This window comes from Macaca thibetana, chromosome 6, assembly GCF_024542745.1.
Source record: "Macaca thibetana thibetana isolate TM-01 chromosome 6, ASM2454274v1, whole genome shotgun sequence".
Taxonomy (NCBI): domain Eukaryota; kingdom Metazoa; phylum Chordata; class Mammalia; order Primates; family Cercopithecidae; genus Macaca; species Macaca thibetana.
The window spans coordinates 13717103-13730335 of record NC_065583.1 but is presented as its reverse complement, the minus strand read 5'-3'; the positions used below and the strand labels follow the sequence as shown (position 1 = coordinate 13730335).

The 13233-nt window shown below is 43.1% G+C and overlaps 1 protein-coding gene and 1 pseudogene across 6 annotated transcripts in view; one reads left to right on the top strand and one right to left on the bottom strand.

Annotated features, from left to right (window-relative positions):
- TENM2 (teneurin transmembrane protein 2) overlaps nucleotides 1-13233 on the top strand; it is a 1303382-nt gene that overhangs the window by 1061069 nt on the left and 229080 nt on the right. The gene's annotated exons all lie outside the window — the stretch shown is intronic.
- On the bottom strand, nucleotides 9848-9962 carry LOC126957787 (uncharacterized; annotated as a pseudogene).

Sequence of the window (13233 nt, the reverse complement as noted above, 5' to 3'; positions counted from 1 at the left end):
AAATAAGCCAGCCTGATGGTACAGCTGCAGCATTCCCCCCATCCAGCTGGGTAAGCCGTGATGATTTCCAGGCCGCGGACTAGCAAAGCCCGAGTGTGATGGGAAGATGAGCGCCTGAGCTGCCAGAGAACTCTCTCTGGCAGCCCAGCCCGCCGACGGCTGCCTGCCAGCTGACTTGCAGAGCAGGGCTGGCTTTGGCACTAAGTGGCTCCTCTCGCTGGCCTGCCCAGGCGGGGATGCGGGGCCTGCCTCAGTCATGGCTGGGGTCCAGGGGGAGGGGATGCCTCAAGGGCAAATGGATGGGGTGTCGGAAAAACAATAAAATCACAACACTCCAGTTGTTTAGAGAGCAGCTGGACTTCCCAAACACTCTGCCACAGATCCAGAGCCATCACACACGTAGGTGGGTTTAATTAAATTGTATGCAGATGCAAGCAAACATCATAATTTGCCCTTGAGCACACACTACTGCGTTTGCCTAGAAAGGGGGACGTGACATCCCGGAGGGTGCTCTCTCGCCACCTGCCCTGGGAGCTCCCTCTTCATCATTGTTTATGTGGAAAGGCAATTCTGCTAGAGATTTTAAGAGAAGACCATTCTCACTTTCCTCCAAGTCTCAAGCTGTTTGATCTCTCTGCTTTGCGATGGTGTATCACAATTATGCATAAAAACTGTGACGTATCTATAAGATGTATATATAGAGAGATATTTATACACATTTATATAAATACATATGCATTTGTAGATGGATAGAGAGATGAATAGATAGACCGACATATACAGATAGACTCCAAATTCGAGAAGTGTTTCTTATTACCCCTAAGCAATCTCAATTTTAATAATTGGGCTCATCATACCCCATGCATGAGTTCAGTCTCTTTTCTTTGTTGGAATTTGTGCATATGTGAACTGTCTTGAGTCAAATTCCAGGAGAAATATATCCATTAGCCTTCTGATTGTCGCACCTATGCCACCTATAGTACCATACCTAAAGAGGGGTAATTGGAGCTCCTGCGTGCAGGGACATTGTGAGCGGCCCACTCCATTGGCCTGTGTTACATATCGCCAGCCACTCAAGGGCCAGCCATGAAATTTAATTTGGAGTTTTACAGACACGTTCTGAATCCGAAATCTCAATAATAACTTTCCCTTTGCTCAGCCTTTTAACTGTGAAATTCAGTTGGGGAGTTTCGAAGCAGCAGGTAATGTCACAGCACTCCAGAGGGATTTTGCCAGAATTCTACTAAAGTGCTTGCAAGTGTCATTTCCATATTTAACTAATTTCAGTTTTTAATTAGCTCCATGTGAAAAATGAGAGTTCACGCTGAGCTCCTCTGTCAGCACAGACGCTTGTTTCCTTTCTAGGATCTCAGGACAATTAAGAAAAAAATAGTTGATGCTACAGTAAGTGTGATCATGCATAGCTCTCTCAAGCCATAACATTGTTTCCTGGCAGTAAGGAAGGGTCGCTGCCAGGGCCCACTCGCCAGGCTGGGAAAGAGCAGTTTGGAAAAGGGTTTTACGTGCAGATTTGTGAGTCCTTGGTTCTGAATGATTCCTTAGCTGCAAAAAGTATATTCTTGTCCCTGAATTCTCCAAGATGACCTGAGATTAGGTTTCAAAGGAAGGCTATGTGAAATCCAAAGACGATGTTACTCTAGGAAAACAGGTTTCCTTGGTGTTATCTCTGTGCTAAACTCCAGCATCCAGGTGCTTATCAGGTCATTTGACTTCAGATTTGCAAGGCCCTTGGCATACAAAAGTAACTTCTTTATGATTTAAGTTTCAAAATGCAGTACACACATGGAAATTTGTTAATCCTACATTCAAAGTGTAAATTTACCACTTGGGACTCACATGCAAATGGAAAACTACATACTCTTCAAAAAAAAATGTATTGGGAGGTTCTGTTTTGCATAAACTGAAAAATATTTGATGTGATCAGGTTTCTGAAACAATTTCGAGGAAGCCAAACAAATACAGGCTCTGCATTTCATTTGCATAGCATCCATGCTAATGGCATGATTTGTTTAAAAGAAAAGATTCATTAAAAGTTTTGAGAATGGTTAAAGTGGAAAAGTATTTGACACTTCTCTATAGTAGTAATTCTTGGAAATTAGTTTGGAAAGTAGAATCCTTTTTTTTTTTCTTCATATGTGTTAGTGTTGGGTAATCGTTCTCTGTTGACAATAGACATTAATAAATGATGTGATAGCAAGAACACTTGATATCTCCAACAGGGACTGAAAATTGAAATCCAAGTAGCAAGAAGAAGCTTAAGTATTAGGTTTATGTGGCTACATTGGGAAATAGGATAAGATATAGGTAGGGTTTCCTTCCATGTTCTCTTGACTACCACATGGACTTGAGTTCCCAAAGAGCAGACACAACTGTGTGGTTCACGGATGAGATTAGAGGAGCAGGTGTCCTGTGAGGTTGCCAGAAATGCCGCCATTGAAGATGTGTTGGTATAAGTGGAACATGAAAAGATGGAGGCAAATTCTTGAACATGAAGAGACCACCCACAAGTTGTTTAAACTAAAATAACTGCCATCTGAGCTACAATGGCTAGCAATAAAGGCTTCATTGGCCAGTGCATCCTGAGGTTGGAATTTGATCTCTCTGTGTGGGAGAGGGCCTATTTGAGCTCCGAGGGCAAAACCCCATCTCCCTGACTATGAAGGGGGCTCACTTGTGATGGGGAATTGGGAAAAACACAACTTCTATTAATAATTCAGTGTTGTTTGCACAACTCTCTGGGGAAGATCATAGTTGGGAGTGCTTATATTTCTTTGCTCTTCTCAAGGTATGACGTAATCTGTTTGCTCTTCTCAAGGTATGATGTCAAGTTGGCCTCTTCTTGGCCTCCCAGCAACAGTAGCTACAGCCACAAGAAGCCTTTCCTTCCCTAAGGAGATTTGACCCACCATTCCTCTGCATGTTGGGGACCCCTCTCACAGTGCAAATAACAGGCAGAAGCGGTGTCCGCCTAAACATTTATCCACCGACGTAGGGATTAGCAATTAGCCCTCTCATTATGGGGATTGGCTTAATAGAATTGTGGGACTAGCACACACTCTGGAGGGTGAAATTAGAATGAGCAGCAGAAGAGATGCTGACTTATGGAAGCAGAGAGAAATCCTGAAAGCAATAGTATTTTTAGGACTTATTATGTGAATTTTGAGCCTGATAACTAAGAATGGAAACCATGGATTTGTCATCAGAAGCACTTAAATCATACATGGTAAATTATCCACGTAGTTATTAATTTACACAACAAATGTTTCCTGGTACAAGGGAAGAGAACAGGCTCTGGAATACAGGCTGCTGGGTTCACATCCCAGCTTTTCTACTTACCAACGACACGAGCACAGGTATGTTACTTAACCTCACTGTGACTTAGTTTCCTCCCTGTAAAATGGATACAATAATAACACTTATCTCATAGGAGAGGTTATAAAGACTAAACGAGATAGCTCTTGAATAGCCCTTAGCACAGTGCTTGGCCAAAGGTAAGCACTAAATAAAATAGATTTTTACTATGACAGGTTCTGCTTATACCATAGTGAACCAAACAAACCTAGGTTCTCCCCTTCCAGAAGACATACCAGCATACACAGATAGAACCAAGGAAAACTAATCACTTCACAACCATTCCAGGGTCTATCAGCCTCCTGATTTCTATATGAAATAAGAATATCAAATTAGGAGGAATGTGACCATGTCAGCAAGAATAAACTAATTAGCTAAAGCTACTTATTAAAATGATAATCCCTCCACATGGCCTAGGCACTTGCATGTGCACCTGTCAGGAAATTAGCTACACACACACACACACAAACACACACACACACACGTGCTTGTGAAATGACACAGAAGCACACTCCCCATGCTGTGGAGAGCCAAGGTACCTTCACCCTCTGAGACTTGGCTCCCGACTGAGGTACTGAGCAGGAGGCTGTGGGGCAAGGACTCTGAAGGTCAACTCTGAGATCACTGGCACTTCATTAAGGAGTCTGTTCTAAGTGCACAGGGCTTTCCCAGAAGAGGAAATACAGCCTCCCCCTTACATCCAAACATACTGCCCAGAAGCCCCTAGAATGGCTTTTTGTTTCACTAACACTGTCAGATAATTCACCCAGGATTTTTCAGGCATCATAGCTTCTGCTAGCAGACTGGAGTACACAAAGAAAAAAGTGCTCAGCTCCAAATCTTGCCTGGAACTGACCTCGGCCCTGGACTGCCTTTTGTGTATCCCAAATTTGAACTCTGTGTTTTTGCCTCTAGCTTTCTAGTGCCATGTCCTGGGTCATGTGAGTGCTCAGGGTTCTTTTTTTGGGTGCTTGGTGCTGAAAACATCACTCCTCATGACCAGAATGAAAGGTGTTGTCTAAAGAAAAGTCAAGTTGAACTGTCTGGTTCCTCTACTTTTGGAAATATAATGGAACCTCAACTTTGCGTGGCTCTATCTGTGTTAAAGATTCTAACAGAGAATACATCTCTATATATGTTTTGTTTACTGTTTTGCTTTTGTTTCTAGCTTTACTGTTTTCCTTTGTGTGGAATGTTCCAGTGCAACTGTTTGTTCTTGCTGTCTAAGAAATATAGCACATAGGTACTACAGCAGATTTATGTGGTAGTAAGAAGACGTCCACCTATTGCTTTGTGTAATAAACTTCCTTCCAGAAAGAAGAGAAAAAAATGGCTGTGTCCTAACTGCAGAACAAGTTTAGTGAGCATTTACGGAAATCAACACCACTGGCACAAATGGAGGGTGCAGAGATCTGTGGGTTCCAAGTTTTCTGCCCATTCTAGAGAGGAGCAGACCTTAGAAGGTAGCTATCGTGTATGCCTTCTACGGAGGGCACTAGCACTCAGCCTGAGCGACAGGGTTGGACCAGCCAGTCAGCCTTCTGCCGCCTCTCTCGATATCAAATGTCTCTAAGGAGCTTTGGCAAGAGTGGAATCACAATTTGATCCTAGCTGAAGTTCCTGATAAATCCTCAGGTCCCACCCAGGAATCACTGTGGTTGATAAAAAGAGGAGTCCATATGCTTTACACACAAGACAGCCAGGCAGTTTTGACACTTTGTGGAAAGTGTAGAGGCTTGATATGGATTCTTATCTAGGCAGAGACCTATCCCAGCGTGACACAGAGAAGGGGCTCAGGGGCGATTCTAGGCATGGGCAGTGCTTTTCTCCGCAAAGAACTCTACTTCTTCAAGCTTTAAACAAGGTGTGATGGACACCAAATGAAGAGGAGTCTGCCTGGCTCACACCGGTTCCCTTGGTGACAGGTTGCCAAATGTAGGATGCCCAGTTAAATTTGAGTTTCAGAATAATAATGAAAATGCCTTTAATATAAGTATGTCCCAAATATTGCATGGGAAATTCAAATGTAACTGGCTTCCTGAGTTTTTATTCACTAAGTTCGACAAGTTTACTTGGTGGCTGTGTCTGTATCCAACACGCTCTTTGGGTCCCTAAATCGAGCAGGGTTGATATTATTATCTTACTTTCCTCACCATAGCAACTGTCAAAAAAAATGGGCTTGTGACCTCAGCTGAGCCAATTAGAGTCCTTAACTAGGGTCCCTAAAAGTGAACCTGGAAAAGTGGAGCTCTTTTTTCTCCTGGTAGCCTAAGGGCATGGGAATATTACCCTCTGTGCCCATGGTCATCCCCTCAGGGATAAACCCTCTCTTAATTTGGTCAGGCTGCTATAACAAAATGCCAGAGGCGGACTAGCTTTTAAAGAACAGAAACTTATTTCTTGGTTCTGGAGGCTGGGAAGCCCAAGATCAAGGCACCTACAGATTCAGTGAGGACTCACTTTCTGGTTCCTAGATGGCAGTTTCTAGCTATGTCCTCACATGGTGGAAGAGACTAGCTAGCTGTTTTATAAGGACACCAATCCCACTCACCACCTAATCACTTCCCAAGGGCTTCATCGCCTAATACCATCACCTTGGTTAGAATCTCAACATACAAATTTTGGGGAGGGATAGACATTCAAGCCATAGCAAAAACGATTGGTCAGCTACTCTTCCACTTTCACAAGCTGCCTTCATCACCTTCAAAAAAAATTCCTCTTTCCTGCTTAAGGTAGATCAAGGTGAACCCTAAAGATCCTATGCTAGTATGTAGCTACTCAGTCAAAACTCCCAAGTTTGGCATGATGGACTGAAGAAAGAGGAATTCACCCTAGGAATGCTTATAGACAGATGTTTACAATCAGATGCCCCAGCCACAATATATCCTTGGTGGATCCTCTGGCTTTGGGCAGCCCTGTGCCTGATAGTGGGGAGGGGGTGGCAATTGCTCTGCCAAACACAGCAGAGATCCCCCACGGTGCACCTGCCTCAGGTCAGTACCTCCACAGTCAGGGCTGACCAGAACATAGAGAAAGGAGCCTTCCTGTCATGCCACTTTGAGCCACTGTCTAAAATATCTTCTGTCTGAACATATCTCTCATCCTTAACTGGCACCGTGCCTAAAATTTCCACCTTTAGAGTTTATGCGTTTGGCTTAAATCGTTAGTCTTCCCTATAATTGCACATCCATTAATGATAGAATATGTGATGTTGTGGGGAGGATGTGGATGAATTAATAATTAATATCAAGATCCAACAGATTTTTTAAAGTTCCATTGATGTGGCTGATAGTTTGGAAAGCAGAGTTCTGAGAGAGTTGGATGGGAGTCCTGGAAACCTCTGAAGTGGTGGGAAAGCATTCATACAAGAGGCACTGCTGAGTTTGGAGGGGGGCACTGAGTCCCTCTGATCATGGGTCACCTGCAGCAGGCAGAATGGACACAGGGCAGATACTGGATGGAGAGGAGGCATGCTGAGAAAGAATGTCCCTGTTTCACCATGTCACTTTGGCCCAAGTCTGGTTCTGGCTCTTTTTTTTTTTTTTTTTTTTTTTTTCGTCTTTCCACCCTGGCTTAAACATCTCTTTTCCATACTGCATCTTCGCAGCTGCTTCTGACACGCTACCTGTTTGGGCAGACACCTAGTGCCTAGACCTGGAGGGAGATGTCTGGGCTCTCTCACCTCTTCCACCTTCATAGAAACAGACAAGAGGAGCTTGTTACTTCCCTTCCTGTTCTCTTTCATTAATTGCTGTCAGCCAAGCCTTGTGCAATACGTGTGGTTCTCAAACTTGAGCATTCATCCGAATCACCTGGAAGGCTCATTAACACACAGATACCTGGACTTCAGCCCTGAGTTTCTGATTTGCAGGTCTGGAGTAGGGCCCAATAATTTCCATTTATAATAAGTTCTCAGGGGACGCTGATTCTACTGGTCTGGAAACCACAGCCCAAAACCACTGGCCTAGACAGTGAGCTTCTTGAGGGCAGGAGTGGCATCTTCAGAATCATTGTATCCCCAGAGCCTAGCACAACAGCAGGCACAGGGTTGAAGGTTAGGAAATGCTTGTTAATGGAGCTCTACCAAGCTACACAAGGCTTTACCCTGTTGCAACAATCGTGTAAACACCCTGAATTTTCAGATATCAGACTAAAAGAAGAAAATACTATTGCCATCTAATGTGTTTTTTACACAGTGGCATCTCCAGAATACATACAGGAGGGGATTAAAGGTGCCAGACTGGGAGGAAAAGGGGAGGTTGGGGGCTCATCTTAAAACTCCACTTGCACAGGAAAGATACTGTTTTTACTGATACTCTATTTGTGGTAACTTCAGAGAAGGCTGATGGAAATCATTTAGAATTTTCCTACTCACCTTCCTTTTCCACCCCAACTGCACCCCCCAACCACTGCTTAGTGTCACCACTGATTTCACATGTGCATGAGGTATGTGCACCAGGTCAGCTGATCTGAGGTTCCTCTGTCAAGCTTCACTGCAAAAGTGCAGCTTCAAGAGTCAGTGCAGTAAGGTGGAAGTGAATGGGATCGGGGATCTGTGCTTTTCAATAGAGATGAATGTCCTCTCTGCCAAGGTATTAATCTTTCCAGGTCCCCAGAACCTCTTTTGTAAAATGAGTCTGGAGAAGGTGACCACTTAGTATTTTCCTATATTTCCTAATTTCTGTCATTTTAATTCAAAAGGCAAGCCATCTCAAATTTAGGAATGGGCTATTTGCTTGTAACCCAGCTGTTTGGAATTTTAGAGATTTTTCTCCAGACAGACCATATTCCTTCTGGATGGTCCACACAATGATTGCTCTTTGTCGGGTTCTTAACTGTGTGTCAAGCACTGAGATAAATGTTTTGCATGCTTTATTTCATTGAATGTGGCAACCCCCTGGGAGGTAGGAAATTTTATGATTCCCATTTTGCAGTTGAGGAAACTGAGGATCTGGGAAGAAAGAAAGACAGAGGGAGGGAGTGAGGGAGAGAGAGTGAGGAAAAAAATGAAAGAAAAGAAAGAGAAAGAGAGGGAGGAAGGGAGCAAGGGAGGGAGGGAGGAAGAAAGGGAGGAAGGGAGGAAGGAGGGAACCAGGGAAGGAGGGAAGGAGGGAGGAAGGAAGGGAAGGAGAGAGGGAGGGAGGGAGGGAGGGTGGGAAAGAAAGAAAAGAAAGCTTTCCCAGAGCCTCACAGCTACTAAAAACCAGGGCTGGGACCTAGACCTGAAGCCAGGTCTGCTGCTTCCAAAGCTACTCTAATCACCATATTCTATTGTTCCTACAAAAGTCTAGTTTACCCACAATGCACCTCCTGAAATGTAGAGTCTGGCTTTGGAGAGAAGTAGGTTTTCTTTTTTCTGCCACTTTCACTATAAGAGACAGAAAGCATGGTAATCAAGTGTTCTGAGCCAGAGTCCCCAAGTTCAAAGCCTAGCTCTGCCACTACTGGCAGAATAATCTTGGACAAGATACTTAATCTCTCTCTCCCATAGTTTCTTCAGCTATCAAAAGAGTATGATAAAAGTATCTGCCTCTAAAACTAGTATATTAAGTGACTAATACATTAAGCTGAACCATGTGAAACTGGTAATATTCTACCATATTTAATCTCCAGAAAGGGCAATTTCATGTCTAAATATTTAAAGTGCTTATTACAATAGTGCATGGCACACGGCAAGCACTATATTAGTGTTCGTTATTATCCTTATTGAAAATTGCCCCGAGGGTTTGCCGTATCTGGGGTATAGTAGGGGTTCAATAGTTGCTGGTGAATTTATTGAATGAAGTAGAAACTGGGATGCCCAGGAAACATCTGGGGTAGTCTGGGCTATGAAGACCCTCCAGGGTCGGGAGGAAGGCAGGTAGGGCAGGGGAGGAGGTTAGGGTTCTTAGATTTGAATAGATTTGAGACTCTCTTAGTATTGCCCTGGAATAAGGCAGGAAAGCTCAAAGTGAGAAGGACCCATCCCATAGGTCCAGTCACCCTAAAGTTTCGTCCTTTGGCTTCTAAAGAAGCAAAGAAAAACCCTCAAGGCAGAGGCAGTGGGGAGTTAGGTCTTATGGTTTGCTTGTGTCTTGCTTTTTTTACAGCTAGAAATAATGAGAAAAGACAGACAAGGGAGAGCCTCCCTTCCAGCCTTTCCTCAGCTGCTGGTGTTTTTCCTTCCTAGACCACTGTGTGAGAGGAAGGGGAAAACGCAGAAATAATGGTGGATCTTTAGGAACAGAAAGACCAATGTTAGAGGTTAGGTGTAACCGAGTACAGAGTAATATTTACCCAGGTGTGGCAGTCATATCACTGCATGGCTATGTGTAGCATGTGGACGATTCTGTATTACAATAGTTATGTTTATTTCAATGTATCACAAAAATCTTAACACATTAAGCTTTTTACTTCACAGATACTACCTTGGGATGAGGCTAAATGGATTAAAGTCTTTAAAAAATAGATTGCTATTTTTTCTTTCTTTTTTAATAATATTCCTTGTTGCATATATAACAACTTATGGGTTGCAAAAGAGGATTTATTTTTTCATACCTGTCTACTATAAGTCTTTGTCCACAAGTCAAACAAAAGCAAACACAAGTGCTAGAAAGGAGACTGATTTTAAAATGTAGTTAAGAAATAACAGTCTAAGTGGAGCTTAGATTTCATGAAAACCATGAACGCAGTAAATGATGACTATGGTTAGGGAAGCACCAGAAATGCAGTTAGGATACATCCATGTATTCCTGGCTCTGGATCTTAGTAGCTAGGTGACAGTGGGCAAGTTATTTAATCTCTCTATGTCTCAGTTTCCTCATGTGTAAAGTGAGGATACTTGCTACTTCAAAGGTGATTTTTTTTTAATGATCAAATGAGAAATATCTTAAAAGCAGGTAGTAAGAATTCAGTAGACACTGTTTATGACTATTATCATTATTATTAGCTTGGCACACTCCCAGACCTCAATTAATTGTCTTTTTTTAAGATAGAAGTTTTCAAGCCATTCTTTCATTCAAATAAATATTTCTTAAACACTACTGTGTTCTAAAGCTTATGCTAGCTGTGGGGACAGATTTGAAAGAGGGGAAGGAAGACCTACTCTCACCTCTCAACGTGTTCATGGCTCAAAATTTGGAGGGAGAAGTCAGGCATGGTAGCTGTAATCACGCCTGTAATCCCAGCACTTTGGGAGGCTGAGGTGGGAAGATCACTTGAGGTCAGGAGTTCGAGACCAGCCTGGCCAACATGGTGAAACCCCATCTCTACTGAAAATACAAAAAAATTAGCCAAATGTGATTGCAGGCACCTGTAGTCCCAGCTACTCGGGAGGCTGAGGCCGGAGAATGGCGTGAACCCGGGAGGCAGAGCTTGCAGTGAGCTGAGATCGCGCCACTGCACTCCAGCCTGGGCGACAGAGCAAGACTCCGTCTCAAAAAAAAAAAAAAAAAAAAAAAAATACCAAAATTAATCAAGAGTTGTAGCACGTGCCTATATTCCCAGCTACTTGGGAGGCTGAGGCAAGAGAATGAATCACTTGAACCTGGAAGACAGAGGTTGCAGTGAGCCGAGATGGCGCCACTCCACTCCAGCCTGGGAGAAAGAGTGAGACTCTCTCTCAAAAAAATAATAATAATAATAAAAAACTGGAGGGGGAGTAGGATGATCAATATATAAATAATTGCCATGTAAAACCATAAACTCTGTAAGTGGTGAGGTTATAAAATATCCAGGGAAGGCCAAGCGTGGTGGCTCATACTTGTAATCCCAGGACTTTTCAAGGCTGTGATGGAAGGATCACTAGAGCTCAGGAGTTTGAGACTAGCCTAGGCAACATAGTGAGACCACCCCCCCCATCTCTATTAAAAAATTAAAAATAAAAATAATTTAAAAATAATAACTTTAAATGATGAGGAATGGTGGCGCATGTCTGTAGTCCCAGCTACTTGGGAGGCTAAGGTGGGAGGATCACTTGAGCCAAGGAGACAGACAGCTGCAGTGAGCTATGATTGCACGACTGCACTCCAACCTGGGTGACAGAGGGAGACTCTATCTCAAAGAAAATAAATAAATAAATAACATGATAAAATGTCCAGAGAGCATGCAGGAGGATATCAGCCTAGAAAAATCCTGTCAGCCACTGTGGTCTAGGACCTGCTCTGTGAAATGTGTTCAGTATAACTGAAGAACTGAATTAATTTACATTTAACCGTTGAAAATTTAGCATCTGAATTGAGATGTGCTGTAAGTATAAAATACAAACCATATTTTGAAGACTTAGTGCAAAAAACAGTCTTTTTACTGTCTCGTTAAAGATTTTTATGTTGATTTTATATTGATAATATTTTGGATATATTGAGTAAAAGGTATAGTATTAAATTTTTTAACTTATTTAATGTGGTTACCAGAAAATTTTACATTTCATAAGTGGGCCAGGTGCAGTGGCTCACACCTGTAATCTCAGTACTTTGGGAGCCGAGCAGATCACCTGAGGTCAGGAGTTTGAGACCAGCCTGGCCAACATGGTGAAACCCTGTCTCTACTACAAATACAAAAATTGGCTGGGCATGGTGATGCATACATGTAATCCCAGCTACTCAGGAGGCTGAGGCATGAGAATTACTTGAACCTGGGAGGCAGAAGTTGCAGTGAACTGAGATAGAACTGCTGCAATCCAGCCTGGGTGACAGAGGGAGACCCTTTCTTTAAAAAAAAAAAAAAAAAAAAAAAAGTCATAAGTGGCTTGTGTTTTATTTCTATTGGACAGTGCTGATTAGAGCAGAATGCAAATGACATTCACAGTAGAGAACTCCAGAAGATGTGGACATTTCAGAAGAGACCCAACTTCGGTTACCTTGGACAATTCTTTCTGACAGATCTAGAGCAAAGCTTAAAGGATCTGAGGCACAGATTCAAAGGCTGTTTCTGGGGCTGCGGAAGAAGAGAAGTGCCTCTGAGGTTTCGTCCTAACTACAGGACCTTGCTGGAGCTGCCAGATTTAGCAAACTTATAAATTAAAACCTGGCAACCCTAGACCTTGGGTATGTTGTAGAACTGCAACAAGCCTCGGTCTCTTCATCTTTAAAATTGAGATAAAAAGTAACTGCCTCGTGAGTGTCTTGCAAAGCTTAAATGAATCGAATGAGACTAGTAAGAGATGCATGAAGAAAGTTTAACCTAAAAGAGCTAAGGAATTAAAACAAATTGGGGGACTTTCCAAACGTGCCTATCTTTCTTTAGCTCTGAGCATGCAGGTAAGGGAGATCTCTCCCAGGCCAGTGTTGAGGGAGACACCAGCCCCTACCTGGGAGATGTATTAGGTTAGGCCTGGCTTGGGGACTTCCATAGAGTTAGGATCAGGCATGGGAGCATAAGCCATAAGGAGGAGGGGGACACATCATGACCATGTCGAATGTCATCCCAATGCCTTGTATAAGCCAGAAATGCCACAGCAGTCTGCAGTGCTGCTGCCAATTGACAGAATCATGTGCCTTTAGCACCAAAGAAATTTGTGTGACTTGAGTGTCACATAAAACCCATAAAATTAGCTCCCTTGGGATTGGCGTGGTGGCTTACGCCTGTAATCCCAGCACTTTGGGAGGCCGAGGCAGGCAGATCACCTGAAGTCAGGAGTTTGAGACCAGCTTGGCCAACATGGTGAAACCCCATCTCTATTAAAAATGCAAAAATTAGCTGGGCATGGTGGTGGGTGCCTATAATTCCAGCTACTCAGGAGGCTGAGGCTAGATAATCACTTGAACACAGGAGGCAGAGGTTGCAGTGAGCCGAGATCACACCATTGCACTCCAGCCTGGGCAACAAGAGTGAAACTCCATCTAAAAAAAAAAGAAAAATAGCTCTGTTAAGTAAATTGTCACA